This window comes from Equus przewalskii, chromosome 19, assembly GCF_037783145.1.
Source record: "Equus przewalskii isolate Varuska chromosome 19, EquPr2, whole genome shotgun sequence".
Classification (NCBI taxonomy): Eukaryota; Metazoa; Chordata; class Mammalia; order Perissodactyla; family Equidae; genus Equus; species Equus przewalskii.
Window position 1 is genome coordinate 4,943,434 of NC_091849.1, and position 16,201 is coordinate 4,959,634.

Consider the following 16,201-nt stretch of genomic DNA (forward strand, 5'->3'; position numbering starts at 1 on the left):
TGGATATCTTTTTATTCTTAAAAATGGCCATTGTAGAAAAATCAGGGGAGTATAAAGAAAAAATAATAACTTCTAATCACATGACTTAGAGACATGCACTATTAATATATTGGTTTACGTTCTTTTAGCCTTTTTTTCTCACTTCATTCTTTCTTTGTTTAATTACTTAATTTTTGTTTTATCAAAGTACCGAGCACAGAATTTTAAAAGAATCAAATAGTTCTAAAAGGCTTGTGACAATGCAGTGCTTCCCCGTGCCGCTCTTCCCCCAATTCCCACTCCGGAGACCCTCATTTTCAATTCTTTTATCTATTTCTTCTGGCCTCTGCACATCTATTTCCAAAATTTAGACATTGTCTATTGACTGCCTATTGTGGCAAACAAAGATTTATCTTTCTTACGATGAATTTATCTTTGAGTTCCCTCCCCCACCCCCCACCTAGTCCTCTAATTTGGCAGAAACAATATTGAGAATACACGTAGTGGGGCCAGCCCAGTGGCACAGCGGTTAAGTTCGCACATTCAGCTTCTCAGTGGCCTAGGGTTTGCCAGTTCGGATCCCAGGTGTGGACGTGGCACCGCTTGGCAAAAGCCATGCTGTGGTAGGCGTCCCACGTATAAAGTTGAGGAAGATGGGCACAGATGTTAGCTCAGGGCCAGTCTTCCTCAGCAAAAAGAGGAGGATTGGCATTAGTTAGCTCAGGGCTAATCTTCCTCAAAAAAAAAAAAAAAGAATACACATAGAGATAATTTTCACTGCTTCAAGTTGTAGTGTACCATGATCATATCTTCTCTTTTCCCTGAAAATAAGAGTTGCCTATGTCTTTATTTGCTTAATTTTCTTTGCGTTCATTACCACTTCTTCCCCTACATCTCAACATCTCATAGCCTCATGGTGCTATTTTCCTCAAGGCAGTTCACATCAAATAATCGATTGGTTCCATTTTTCCTTCCAAAGGATCCTTCAGAGACCTCCCTCCCCTCTGCCAGGTGGGCTGCCCTCGGGGCCGCTGTGCAGTTGTGATCCTGGGGTTTGCCTTGCTCTCCTTGGAATTCCCATGGTCTTTTTCCTGTGTTGCATCCCTGCTTTCTTGGATGTCATGCCTTCCTCTTTCTTGTTGCACAAGTTATGTTGTTGTCAACATTAATGTTCATGTTTTTTAATGTAAATTTGTGTGCATTTGTATTGGGCAAATATGTAGGAATGGGATTCGTCTGTCTTGGCATGTTTTTTCAGCTTTACTTGGCACTGAGTTTTCCAGAATGAACGCACCAACTGCTGCTCTCACCAGCAATTCCAGTTGTGCCACATTCCCAGCCCTACCTGATATTGTCCATTTTTAAATTTGAGCCATTCTAATGGGTGCGTGTTGGTATTTCATTGTGTTTTTAATTTACATATACTTAATGACTAACTTAATGATGTTAAATATCTTTGGGTCATTTGTATATTTTCTTTCATGGAGTGCCTATTTGAGTTATCGCCCATTTTTTTTTATTGGGTTATCTGTCTTTTTCTTATTGATTTGCAATAGATCATTTTATTCTAGATATGAATCTTTTATCAAATATATGGTTTCTAATATTTTCTTTCTTTTGGTGACGTGCTTTTTCTCAATGTGAGGAAATTCTTAGCTTTTCCAATTCATCAATCTTTTCCTTTAGGGTTGATTTTTAAAATGTACTGTGTAAGAAATCTTTGCCTACTCAAGAGTCATGAAGATACTTTCCTGTTTTGTTAAGAAGTTTTATTGTGTTACCTTTCATACTTAGATTTTCAAAAGTCCTTCTGGACTAAGTTTTTGTGTATGGTGTGAAGTAGTGGCCAGGATTTATTTATTTTTCCATAAAAGATAGCCAATTGTGCCAGCACCATTTATTAAAAAGACCATTCTTTCCCTATCTGTTTCTGAACTCTATACTATCCCATCGGTCTATTTGTCTTGCCTTTCAAGAATATCATGTTATTTTAATTATTGTAGTTTTATAATAGACCTTGATATACGTTGGTGTGTGTCTTCTGTTTTTAAGATTGTCTTGGTAATTATAGGCCCTTACATTTCCACATGTATTTAGAATCAGCTTATCTTTCCACAGTAAACCAAACCCAAACCAAAACAAAACAACAAAATCCTGCTGAGATTTTGATTTGGATCTCATTGAATTCGAGTTCAATTTGGTGCTAATGACGTATTTACAATATTTTTCTTTCATTCCATGAACATGGAAGTTTTCTCTATTTATTTAGGCTTTTAAAATTGTGTCTCTAAAATATTTTGTAGTTCTCTGCATAGAAGTCTTATAAATCTTTTTTTAGATTTATTCTACATATTTATTTTTTCTGATGCTATTTATATAGTATTTCTAAAACGTCATTTTCTTTTTTTAAAAATTGAGGTATAACTGACACATAACATTATATTAGTTTTGGAGGTACAACATAATGATTGATATTTGTATTTATTGTGAAATGATCACCCAATAAGTTTTGTTAACATCCATCACCACACAGTTACAAATTCTTTTTCCTTGTGATGAGAACTTTCAAAATCTCTTTTAACAACTTTCAAATATGCAGTACAGTAATATTAACTCTAATCACCATGCTGTACATGACACCCCCAGGACTCAGTCATTTTATAAGTGGAAGTCTGTAACTTTCGACCCCCTTCATCCATTTCGTCCACCCCCCACCTCCCACCTCTGGCAACCACCGATCTGTTCTTTCTATCTATGAGCTTGGTTGCTTTTTGTTTTCTTTTTTTAGATTCCACATATAAATGAGATCATATGGTATTTGTCTTTCTCTGTCTGACTTATTTCACTTAGCATAATGCCCTCAAGGTCCATCCCTGTTGTTGCTAATGGCAAGATTTTTTCTTTTTTATGGCTAAATAATATTCCATTGTATATATATACCACAATTTCTTTATCCATTCATCCATCAATGGACACACAGGTTGTTTCTGTATCTTGGCTATTGTAAATAATGCTGCAATGAACATAGGAGTGTACATATCTTTTTAAGTTAATGTTTTCATTTTCTTCTGATAAATAACTACAAGTGGAATTGCTGAATCATATGGCAGTGCTATTTTTACTTTTTGAGGAAACCTCATACTGTTTCTGTAGAGGCTGTGCCAATTTACATTACCATCAACAGCGCACAAGGGTTCCCTTTTCTCCAAATCCTCACCAACACTTGTTATTTCTTGTCTTTTTGATGATAGCCATTCTTTTTTTTTTTTCTCCCCAAAGCCCCAGCACATAGTTGTATACCTTCTAGTTCTTCTATGTGAGCCATTGCCACAGCATGGCAACTGACAGAAAGTTGATATTGTTCCACGACTGGGAAATGGACCCAGAATACTGAAGTGGTGAGAGTGTGACCTTTAACCTCTAGGCCAATGATAGACATTCTGACAGATGTGAGATGATACCTCATTGTGGTTTTGATTTGCATTTCCCGGATGATTAGTGATGTTGAGCACATTTTCATGTACCTGTTTCCCATCTGTATACCTTCTTTGGAAAAATGTCTATTCAGATTAAAATGTCATTTTCTAATATCTATTTGGTAGTATATAGAAATCAACTTAATTTTTGCATATTGGGCCTTATTTCCAACATTACTAAATTTACTTCTTTATTCTGATAATTTATCTGTAAAGTTTTCTTTTTGGATTTTGTACGTATGCAAACTTGTTGTCTGCAAGTAACGAGAGTTTTATTTCTTCCTTTTCAACCTTATACCCTCCACCCCTTCTTTCTTGCCTATTGCAAGACCTTCTCGCAAGCTAAGACCTTCAGTACAACGTTGAACAAAAGTGGTGATAGCTGACGTCTTTGTCTCATTCTTTCTCTCAGGATGGGGGAGGTGAGAAGTCAACATTTTACAATTAAACATGATGTTTGCTGTAGTATTTTCTAAATTTTCTATACTATATTAAGGAAATTACTTTCTTTCCTAGTTTTCTAGGACTTATTTGTTTAGGAAGATTAGCCCTGAGCTAACTACTGCCAATCCTCCTCTTTTTGCTGAGGAAGCCCGGCCCAGAGCTAACATTCGTGCCCATCCTCTTCCACTTTCCATGTGGGACTCCTACCATAGCAGGGCGTGCCAAGCGGTGCCATGACCACACCGGGGATCCAAATCAGTGAACCCCAGGCCGCCAAGAAGCGGAACGTAAGAACTTAACTGCTGCGCCACTGGGCCAGCCCCACTAGGACTTATTTTTAATCTTAAGTGGGCATTGAATTTTATCATGTTTTTTCGTCATTTATTGGGATGATCATATGATTTTTCTATCTTACTCTGTTAATGTGCTCAATTATATTAATTTTCAAATGTTAAGCCAACATTACCTTCCTGGAATAAAACCTACTAGCTTGTGATGTATTATTCTTTTTATATGTCACTAGATTCATTTTGCTAATGTTTTATTGAGGAATTTTAATCTGTGTTCATGAGAGAGTTTGGCCTGTAATTTTACTTTCTATGTCCTTGTCAGATTTTGATATCAAGATTATGGTGTATTAGTAGAACGACTTGAGAAGTGTTTCCTCTTCTTCTATTCTCTCCTAGAATTTGCATATGATTGGCAATATTTCGTCCTAAACAGTCTAGAAGATTTCACTGATGGATTTTCTGAAGTTTTCATTTTCATTATATTCTATAATTGGTGGGTACAGTGTTCTAGCTATGCCAATTAGGGCAAGTTAATTATTTGTGTTGTTCAAAGTATCTATATTTTTACTGATTTTTATTTTTGTCTTTCATGTTCTATTAGTTATTGAGAGAGGTGTGTTAAAATCTCCTACTATGATGGTACATTTGTCTATTTCTTCTTAGTTTTGTCAATCTCTGCTTTATGTATTTTGAAGCAATGTTATTAGATGCATATGGATTTAGAATTGTGATATCTTCCTAGTGGCATGATCACTTCATCATGGTGTTGTGACCCTCTTCATCTCTTGTGGTCCTTCTTGTCATAAAATCTACTTTGCTTGATTATAGAATAGCTACGGGGCTCTCTTGAAAATAGTATGTAGCTATGTTTTGTTTGTTTTTTGCTTTTTATGCAGTCTGATTATCTTAGTCTATTAATTGAAGTTTAATGGAGATATATTTGGGCTTCTATTTGCCACATACTATTTGTTTTCTATTTGACCCACCTATTTTGAACTCCTTTTTCCCTTGCTTTCTTTTGGATTAATCTTTTTTTTATTACTCTATTAAAAAGTTCAATTTGGGGGCCAGCCCAGTGGTTCAGTGGTTAAGTTCACACCTTCCACTTCTCGGTGGCCCGGGGTTCGCCAGTTCGGATCCCGGGTGCAGACATGGCACCGCTTGGCATGCCATGCTGTGGTAGGCGTCCCACATATAAAGTAGAGGAAGATGGGCACAGATGTTAGCTCAGAGCCAGGCTTCCTCAGCAAAAAAGAGGAGGACTGGAAGTAGTTACCTCAGGGCTAATCTTCCTCAGGAGAAAAAAAAAGTTCAATTTGTTAGTTAAACATCTTCTTTTAGTACCTATCCCAGAGGTTATAATAATCATCTATGACCAATCACAGTCAAATTCTTTTACTACTTCCCTGTTAAAGCTGGGACTTTAGAATGGTTTGTCTCCATTTATTCCCCCTCTTCCTTTTTGTTCTCTTGAATTTTAATTCGAGATATATTTAAAACTTCACAAGACATAACCACTATTGTTTTGTATGGTCAATATTCACATATATTTTAAATATATGCCCTTTCTAGTGCTCTTCATTCTTTCCCTCATTTTTGCACTTATATCTGGGATCATTTTCCTTCTGCCTAAAGAAGTCCTTTTAGTGTTTCTTTTTAGTGCAGGCTACCTCGTGATGAATTATCTCAATTTATGTATTTTGCTGTTATTTTTTAAGGATATTTTTGCTGAGTATGTGAAGGAGTAAGAAATTCACTCTCCCTCTAGTGTGAGGAGTTGCATAATAAAAACACAGATAACAGAGCGTCATGAAGAATCAGCCCCTTTCAGTGAGCCATGCCTGTTGTCCCCATCCTTGTGGGAATTTAAAAACTCTTCTTCACTATTAATTTACTGAGATTTTAGAAAGACTGAAATGATATGTCCAATCTCCCATGTTAACCCAGAATTCTTATTTTACTTTTTTCTTGAGATTTTTATCCACCAATTTTTTTGCTGATGCATTCTAAATGTGAAGTTCTATCTATATTACTTTTGTCCTGCTGTGTTAAAAATTGCCACAAATATAGCAGCTTAAAAGAACATATGTTTATCAACTCAGTTTCTGCGGGTCAGGAATCTGGGCGTGGCTTAACTGGGTCTTCTGCTCAGGGTGTTGGCCAGGCTGTGTTCTCATCTGCAGTTTGGTGTTCTCTTTCAAGATCACATGGTTGTCAGCAGAATTCGGTTCCTCATAGTTGTAGAACTGAGGGTCTCAGCTACCAGAGACTGCCTGCATTTCCCTGCCATGTGGTTCTTGCCACAGGCCGCTTACAACAGGGCTGTTTGCTTCTTTGAGGCCAGCAAAAACTCTCTCTCATCTACTAAGAGTCTTATATAACATAATATACTCACGAGAATACTATCCTATTGTATTTGCCAAGAGCATAACTTACTCTAGGAGGTAACATCCTATCATCTTTGCCACATAATGCAATCCACTCAAAGGAGGGCCATCCCATCCACCTTTGCCATGTTCCACTGGTTAAAAGCAAGTCAAATGTCTGCACTTAAGGACAGGAGTTTACACAAGGAATGTGACTCATTAGGGGTCACGCTAGGGTGTGTCTGTTACACAATCTATACAGCATAATGCTCTGTTTCTTTCCTACAATGAAAGAAATGCTTGAATTCCCTTTATTTTGATGTTTTTAACACTTTTTTCTCCTCTGTGTCTTTTTGCTTACCCATCTTTCTCACAGATAATGCAGACAATTCATGTTACAAGTGAGAAATCTGAAGCTCAAAGGTGAAATTATTTACTCCCCTTTCTCAGTCTCTTTCCCTAATTTCTATAAATCAAAATTTTATGATGAAAGCCCTTATAAATAATAAATTTATACAAATAAAACATGTTTAGTGTAGAAAAGATGGAAAGCACAAGTAAGCATAAACAAAATAAAAATCCTCTGGGATCATGGAATTTTGATGTCAGCTATTTCTAAATCAGCCAGTGTACTCATACTAATGAAAATGAATTCTTGTCCTGGACAAGATTCATAGCATCAGTGATGTGGCACCCAGTAAACCCTAGTGCATTATTTCAGCAACTTGCTAATTAAGAAAACACCACTGTGGATGGGTAGTATTTCTTGGGAACCCTGACCATAACAAATGGGAAGTAATTTTTACCCTGGGGATCCTGGAATATCCCAGAAATGGAGTTGTTTAGGCGACTTTCATTTTCACCCATAACCAGGTCTATCCTCTTTCTGTTGAACATGTGTGGGTTTCTCCACTGGGAGTGATTTGGCACACCCAGGGGACATTTGGTTGTTGTGAGGTGGGGAGCAGAGAGGAGGGGAGAAAGATGCTACTGGCTTCTAGTAGGCAGAGGCCAGGGATATTGCTAAATACCCTACAAGGTACAGGACAGCCCCCACAGCAAAGAAGTAGCCAGCCCAGTGTCAATAGTGCCAAGGTTGAGAAGCCCCAGTGCTCTCCTTCCTTTGCAGTGAAGTGACCAAGTCCATGATGTGTCTAAAACTTGAGGGCATGGTTTCTGCCACACCTCCTTATGTCACCAACTTTGCTTCCCTGAGGCAACCAAACATTATTCACAGAACACCAACAACCTGGTTGTCATTTCTGTCATATCTTGGGGCAAGGTCTAGCTGGATATCTGTCTAAGCAGGGGGGCGATGACTAGGAGAATCCAGAATCCAATATTTGGTCCTGTCTTTGCCCTCTGGGGTACTGCAGGCACTGAGAGGACATAAGCAGCTATGGGCTTTGGGAGAAAATCCTACTGCAGAAATAGGGCAGCCATTGAAAGTGTGGAGACAGAACGCATCCTGAAGGCTCTTACACAATATAAGGTGGACAGAACAGGGCCGTGGGGCGTCCAGGAGAAGGGAATATTCAGAAGCCTGAGGGCAACAAGAAGGGAAGGGCCATATTCACAATAGCTAATGTTTAATAATAGCCGATACTTAACGAGTCCCTCAGTGGCAGGCAATTCACTAATATGCACTTTTCATCCCTTCTCTCCTTACTCCTCACAACAACTCTATGAAATAACTACTATTATTATCTCTGCCGAAGCGAAGAAACTGAGGCTCAGAAAAGTGAAGTAACCTGTCGAAGTCATGGAACCTGTAAGTAGGAAAAGGAACTGAGATGAAAACACAGAGTTTCTCTCCCAAGCGTCGGCTCCTGAGCAGATGAGGAGCCCCAATACCGTGGGCGGCTGGCCCCTGGGCACCAGGCAGGGGCTCCCTCACCAACTGGGCAGCTTGCAGGTTTGGGTGGGAGGTGGGGCCATGGCACAGCTAGGTGGGCCTGATGCTGACTCCCACGGTGCCGTCTCCGCTGTCTCTGAGCTCAGAGAAGCCCTGCACTGTTAGGGGAACAAAACGGGGTGACGTGGGAGGAAGGCGGAGGATTAAGGCCGGAACGGACAGTGTCAGCACTCCTGGTCGTCAGGTCCTGTGTTCCGAATCTGACTTTCCCTATACGGAGGGTCTGGGCAGCTCCAGCCCCTGGGCCTAGAGGAAACCCAGCAGCCACTCCGCCTGCTGCGTAAGAGGATGCGCCCGCTGATCAAGATGCCGTTACCAACGCTGCCCTCAGCCAAACTGAGACACACCCCTGTGGTCTCTTCATCTCTTTCTAGAGAATTCTTTCTTTATTTCCCCTCCAATACACACTCTCAAAATCAAAGACACAAAATGATAAAAACTTGAGGCCTCAGGTTAGAACTGTGATCTTTGCGAATGCTCTGTCCTATAGAGCAGTTTGGTGCAACGAAGAGGACACTGGCTTCAGAGAAAGACAGACTTTAAATTCAGCTCTGCTCCCTAGTACCCACGGGGACCTGACCAAGCTCTGTAACCCCCTGGCATCAGTCTACTTATCTGTAAAATAGGGATGAGAATCATTACAATAATAATAAGTGCATAATTCTATGCATGAAATTATAAAACATAAAATAATATAATACATATAATATAATAAAATACAATAATATAATAAAATAATATACAAAAATATAAATACGATTACAGTATAAATATAGTTTTTAAATGCAATGATAAAATGTTATATAATATATGATTATATATAAATAAATATAAATGAAATAATTTCTGAGAAGAGTTATATTAGCTACTATCATTTGACTATTTATTAATGAAATGTTATTCTAAGTCACAAGGTTGGCTAGTCCTGAGCTTAGCAAATCAACCTGATTCAGCTTGATCACATTTGGGGAAAAAGAAAGATCCATGACAAAGTTCAGGAGATGCACATGAGGGACCATTGCAGGTTTCGCTGATGTCCTCGAGCATGGGACTAGCTGGGTGCAGGGAAATCCCCAGGGAGGGGATGTCTAGGGTAACTCTTCTCCATGCTCCAAAGCCACTTCTTCTGACTTAGTGATACTTTATTTTCAATATTTTAAATTATGAAATATTTCAAACATCTCTAAGAGTACAAAAATGATGTAACAGGCACTTACATACTCACCACTGATGTTAACTGTAGGTGAAGATTTTGCGTATTTGTTTAGGTCTTCTTAAGAAGCATTAAAACATTCCTGAACAGCTCTCTTCCCCCTTGGAGTCTCCCCTCTCCAGCCCTTCCCAGGGGTCTCCAAGATTCCCTCACACGTTTTGGCTCTTTTGTATCCACGAACAATTACAGCATGCTTAGTTTGTTTAAAAACATAAAATAGATGGTGTAATCTCAGTAGTCATTGTAAATTACCTTTTACCCCCACTCAACAGTATGCTTTTGAGATTTAACCATGTTTGTATGCATATATCCATCTCAGTCAGTTTAACTGCTGGACAGTAGTTCATATACAATTAAGCATAGTCTGTTTACATGTTCCTCCTTTTGTTAGTACTGTTGAGTCGACTCCGACTCCTAGCGACCCCCTGTACAGCAGAGAAGAACTGTGCCTGGTCTTTTGCGCCCCCTGGGCTGAAGCAGTGAGAACAGGAATCTCACCCACTGGACCACCAGGTCAGGCTCTATATTCCTCCTACGCAGGAACTTTTAGATTCTTCTTCTCATCCTCCCTCCCTCCCTCTCTCTCCCTTTATTTTTTCTTTCCCTTTTCTTTTCTTTTTTCTTCCTCTATTACAAACAGCTGTGGACATCCTTTTAGCTGTCTCCTGGCTTACATGTATGAATTTTTCTAGGGTGTACCCTTAGAAGTGGAATTGCTTGGTTATAGAGCTTGCCCATCTTTACCCTGCTATTGCAAAATTGCTTTCCCAAGGGATCATTTCCGTTCACTCTCCCATCAACCATGCAAGAAGTTCCCGCTTCTCCACATCCTTGCTAACACTGGTGTTGTCAGACATAAGTTTGGCCCATCTGATGGGTGTGACATATCATCTTATTGTTTTAATTTGCATTTCCCTGAATTTTATTGATTGAACATTTTTTCATATGATTTCATACTGACACTGGTTTCTTTCTCTGTGAGTCCTGTTTGTATCTTTTGCTCATTTATCAACCATGCTGTCTTTCCCTTACTGATTGAAAGGGTTAAGTTTGTATATTCTAGATAATTAATCCTTTATCACATTTGTTGGATGTTAATAATGTCTGTAAATCTTTAGGTTGGCTTTTCATGCTGTTTATGGTTCCTTTATGATCCAGATGTTTTAATTTTTAAGAAAGTCAAATTTATATATATATATATTTTCCTTTATGATTTGTGATTTTCACATCTTAAGAAATCGTTTCACATCCAGATGTCATAAAAATATTTGCCCATGGTTTTTACATATTTCTTCGTTCTTTTACATCTAGGTCTTTAATCCATGTGAACTCTATTTTTGTGTATGGTGTGAGTTAGGGAGCTACTTTTATCTTTTGCCACATGGATAGTTGTTTGTCCCAACATCGTTTATTGAGTAGTCTGTTTCTTCCTCATTCATCAGTAGGGTTACCTCTTTCGTGTACCAGATATACCACACACGTGGCATACCTTTTCAGCATGCTCCCGATGACTTCCAATTGCCATCATTTTATCTCTGTGCCTGAGGACTTTTGCAGAACTACAGAAGCCTGAAAGTTCTGGAGAATTAGTGGGAGCAGTTCCCAACCACAGTCTGAAAGGGCTTGGCTTACGAACGACCCAGTTCACTCCCTCCCTCCTTGGGTGAGATAATTCTGAGTCCTGATTGGACCTTTTCCCAGGGTTTCCTTGTGGGAGGTAGTTCCGTAGCCCACTGTTGTAGCTGGTTTAGCTGTGCACCCTTTACAGACTGCCTCTCTGCCTATCTCAATTCCTCATGTCTCCCAAATCAACCGCTTGCACTCCATTTCTTGTCTCAGAGCCTGCTTCTAGAGGAACTAAACTAACATGTGTGGGCCTGCTTTCAGGCTCTCTGTTCTGTCCCATGTTCTATTTGTCTGTCCTAGTCCCCCTCAACTTCTTTATTATTATTATTATTATTTAATTAATTAATTTATTTTTTGAGGAAGACTGGCTCTGAGCTAACATCTGTGCCCATCTTCCTCTACTTTATATGTGGGATGCCTGCCACAGCATGGCTTGCCAAACGATGCCATGTCCACATCTGGGATCCCAACCCGGGAAGCCCGGGCCGCCGAAGCGGAATGCGCCAACTTAACCGCTGTGCCACCAGGCCGACCCAACCACTCAACTTCTTAAAGCTGTTGAACCCATCCCCGTATCATGTAACAGGTTGACATAAGAACGGGCCTCCCAAATCCTCATGGTATCCTCAACTTTGTTGTCTGCTACATGTGCTCATCTGTCGTCCTTAGCATTCTGCTTTGACTTCGATTCTCCTGGCTCTTGCCCTGTGATTCACCTCACCTAGCTTCTTATCCTGTTACTCAGCACAGCCTCATTTCCTTGCTGTGACTTTAGACTTGCATTTTTTTTTCTTTTTTGCCGAGGAAGATTCGCCCTGAGCTAACATCTGTGCCAATCTTCCTCGACTTTGTACGTGGAATGCTGCCACAGCATGGCTGACGACTGGTGAAGGTCTGTCTGAACCTGGGATCTGAACCCAAGAACCTGGGCCACAGAAGTAGAGCACGCCAAAGTTAACCACTATGCCATGGGGCCAGCCCCCTAGACTTGTTTTACTTAAGATAATTTGGATTTTCTTTCAGGCTATGGTCTTTGGCTTGGGGAGGTAATGCACAATCTATCATGAAAAAAATGAAACAAAACTGGCGAAGGAGAAGACTGTCGATAATTGGGAGTTATCAACATGGTGTCGCTTTGGGTCCTTCCTGGGTCTTCGTAGTGTATCTTGAAGAAAAAGTTGCAGTTTCACTGTGCAAAAATGAGTAGAATCTTGCACTGACTTCACAATTTACTTTGTTAATCTTATGCATTTTTTGCTTTTCTATCAGGCTTTGGAAGATTGTGTGTACCCTTTGTCTTCCACTCCTGTACCCCACTGAAGTGATGCGGCCTAGAACTTTCTCATCAGTCGTTCTTTAAACCAGAGCACTTGGGAACAATGTGAGCGCCAGGGGGAGGCCTCAGTCTAACTATCTCTGGTTTCTTTGGAGAAATTAGAAATTGACTTCAGAAGCTGCTGTGTATCATTTATAATCGTATGTCATTTAGACGTAATTCTTATTACACAGTGTGAGCGTAACCATTTTTAACTAATACTTTTGTTGTCTACATAAAATCTTGAGTTTTTAAAAAAACAATACTGCTGTAATTAGTAGATGTAAATATCTGGACGCTCCAGACCCTACCCCAACAATCATGGTTAAAAACCTAAAGTCTCAGGGTGAGCAAAACCAGGAAAAGAACCTCCACATGGAATTCTTAATACTTTTTATTTCTGCTTGGGAGAGCTGCACGTTACTACAATACAGGTGAAAAATCTCAAAAAGGGAAGTGACCATACAATTATAGGAAATGGTACTAATGTCAGGGCAGGGGTGTGGTCAGTGAGGGTGAGAAAAATTAAAGGTCAAAAAGAGCCATCTAATACATTCCTTGGTTAAGTTTTGAGAACACTGGAAAGTGCTCATCCTGTAAAAACTCCAACTCTGCCCAATTTCCACTTTCAGCGTTTTCTTTCTGGGCGCTCCCACGTGATCCTCCTCAGCCCTGAGTGATCTGAGTTCCACCACACAGAGCACCGGAAGCGCGAGCTGCCACTCCACGCTGTGCCGAGCATCCTACAGGATTAGTCTGAAGCTGTCCTGTTAAGTGTTTTTTGTAGGTGGCGCTGTTGTTTATCTATGATAAACATTATTCTAGTGACACAGATGGGAGTTTTACTTATTTTACATATGTTTCCAAAGTTAGCTTCAGACTCTTTCTTTTTTCTTTTCTTTTCTTTTTGTTGCAAATTTTGCTGGAGTTACCATTCCACTTTGCCTGTTTTCCCACAGTTGTTTTCAGATTTTCAGATAAACGACTTTCATTTACTTCTGCTTTGAGGCTCTTAGTACAGTGTTTTAAGTGTTATTTACACCAGAACTGCCAGCTAGCTGGTGTTGCCTTTTACTGATTCACCCATAGTCTCCTTTGTGGGGGAGCTGGTGGGTTCCCCACTGCAACTCTTTGGGCCCACACGCCAGCACCAGAGTGGCGCAGCCACGGGCCCAGGCTGGATGTGCCCGAGCTGTCCTAGCTCCCTTTCCTGTTCCTGGGGCTTTAAATTACACTTTTACCCCAAGGAAAGGCCCCTGGTTCCAACCACGAGATGTGATTATTCCGGAAGGCTCTGAGGACTCCAAAGAATTGTAATTAAAAGATTCCTTTTCAGATAATTGAAAGGTGGTGGCAGAGACCCAGGAGTTAAACACTTTTTAGACCACATTTATCTGTACACAGTTTCCTCTTTAAATCTCTACGCTTTGCCCGTGAGTCCTTCTTTTCTGGATGACCGAGAGCAATTCCAGTAAGCGTCTAAAGCGGTCGGTTTGGATCCACCTGAGGATCTCTGGGAGCCATCAGTCCATCCCACGGAGCAACACGGCACCTGCTCCGTTCTGCCCCAGCGGGTCCCGCCTGTCCTGGGCCCACGTGGCCACCAGGAGCGATCGCTGCTAAATGCAGAGCTTGTACCTTTCTTGCTACCTTTTCTCCAAGGATGAGGAAGAAACTTCTCTGTGCATCCGCCCTGTTCCTGCCTCGATTGATAGCACTCGCCACACTGCTTTGTCATTACCTTGGTGTCTCCCATTTCCCCGGGCCGCACGGGCACACTCAAGGCTCACAGTGGCACCACTCTCCGTGGAATTACTGCTTCTCTAAAGCCTTCCTTATCCTCCCTTGCACCCTTGGCTCTGATTATGCTTTGCCTCTGCAGTCTTCAAAATGTTCTTGCTGTATGGTCACTGGCTTTTTGTTCCTGCCCCTCTCAGCAGCCGAAAGTGGCAGTTCTGCCACCTTCAGTCCCTGTCCAGTGTCTGGCATATAATAGGCCCTCAATAAATATGATTGGCCAAAGGAAAAAGTTCTGGTATTATCTTTGTTATTTTTTTTTCTCTTTTTTGCTCCAGATGTCACCACTGGAGTAACTGGGTCGAGGACAGACTTTCACCCCAAGTTAGTAAGTACAACTCTTCCAGGAAAATCTTAAGGGGTCAGAACAGTTCCCACAAAGTTAGTCTGTTCTTTCTCTTGTGTGGCCTTTCCCTGTAGTGACTTCCTACAGGACAAGTTTTCTCAAAGATTGCATTAGAGGATATTTAGGTAGCACCACCTGTAGTCGCTCTCAGGACTATCCCTTCATGCCAATCTCAAGATTCTAGCCCTCAAGAATATGTTACAGGGTGGCCCCGTGGCGCAGCAGTTCAGTTTGCCAGTTCTGCTTCGGTGGCCCTAGGTTCACCTGTTTGGATCCCAGGTGCAGACCTATGCACCGCTTATCAAGCCATGCTGTGGCAGGCATCCCACATATAAAATAGAGGAAGATGGCACAGATATTAGCTCAGGGCCAATCTTCCTCAGCAAAAAGAGGAGGATTAGCTGTGGATGTTAGCTCAGGGCTAATCTTCCTCAAAAAAAAAAATAAGGACTATGTTATGCAAGCAGGTGCATGACAATGAGTGAAATATCTTCAATGAGTCCTCCCCCAACCCAAGTGTTACTAAGTGCTCATGTCTAGTAGATTCAACTTTCCTTCACTCATAAAATACAGATGCAGGAGATAGAAGAGAGAGGCCCAACCAGTCTTTGGACTCACTGGATCCCGGAGATGGATGAACTAGCCCTAGGCAGCATGCTAAGCACCAAAAAGATTATTGTAGCCGAGTCTCTGTGCGACGTGTTTTAGCATCACAGTGGGAACATCTCCTCAACAGTCAAATAATGAGATGGTAATGAAAGAGATGGAAGCTAAGAAACTAAGACAGTCAGAGTGACCATTGCAGAGAAGTTGAAGGAGGAAGCAAGAGGAAGGGTCAAAGAGAGGCAGAGTCGGTTGTGTTGAACTCTGGTATCGGGACTTGGGGTTTGAGTGTTACAGATTTTGAACCTATTCGAGGCGTATCCTGGTCAATTACTATCATGCCTAGTAAAGTGAGTTTTGATTTCTAAACTTTAGCCTCCTGACTTGCCACAGTGCTCAGGCCTCAAATGGTACATGGGGCTTAAACAGCGAGGCTTAACCGATTTGGTTTCTGCTGGTCCTCAGTCTCAGCTTGCTGTGTGGACCGCTGGAATACCACCCCAGAGCAATAACTGTGGGGGGCAGCATCAGCCCTCGTGTCAGAGTGCAGCCTGTGAATCTCGACATCACTTAAAGGCAAGTGTTCTTCCCTCCTCGGATACTTCCCCCAAATTAGGGGCATCTCTTGTGGCCCCTTGTTTGCAAATAAATGCTAACTAGTGCTCTAAGTCCCCGGTCCTTGTTCCCCCACAGAACAGGTATACCACCCGATAACCGAGTGGGCCCACAACCGCCACCAACTTTAGTTATAAAACTCTCTTCACGCCTGGATTTTGAGCTCCTGGAAAGCAGGTCCCCGGTATTATTTATCTTTGATTCCTTAGAAGCTTG

At 41.0% G+C, this 16,201-nt stretch overlaps 1 long non-coding RNA gene across 1 annotated transcript in view; it reads left to right on the plus strand.

The window, feature by feature from the left end:
* LOC139077388 (uncharacterized) overlaps positions 1 to 14,653 on the plus strand; it is an 80,608-nt gene extending 65,955 nt beyond the window's left edge. The window contains exons 3-7 of the long non-coding RNA XR_011529883.1: positions 6,932 to 6,978; positions 8,274 to 8,326; positions 10,075 to 10,196; positions 12,579 to 12,690; positions 13,257 to 14,653. This is a non-coding gene — a long non-coding RNA (uncharacterized lncRNA). The remainder of the gene's footprint in view (positions 1 to 6,931; positions 6,979 to 8,273; positions 8,327 to 10,074; positions 10,197 to 12,578; positions 12,691 to 13,256) is intronic.
* The last annotated feature ends 1,548 nt before the right edge of the window (positions 14,654 to 16,201 follow it).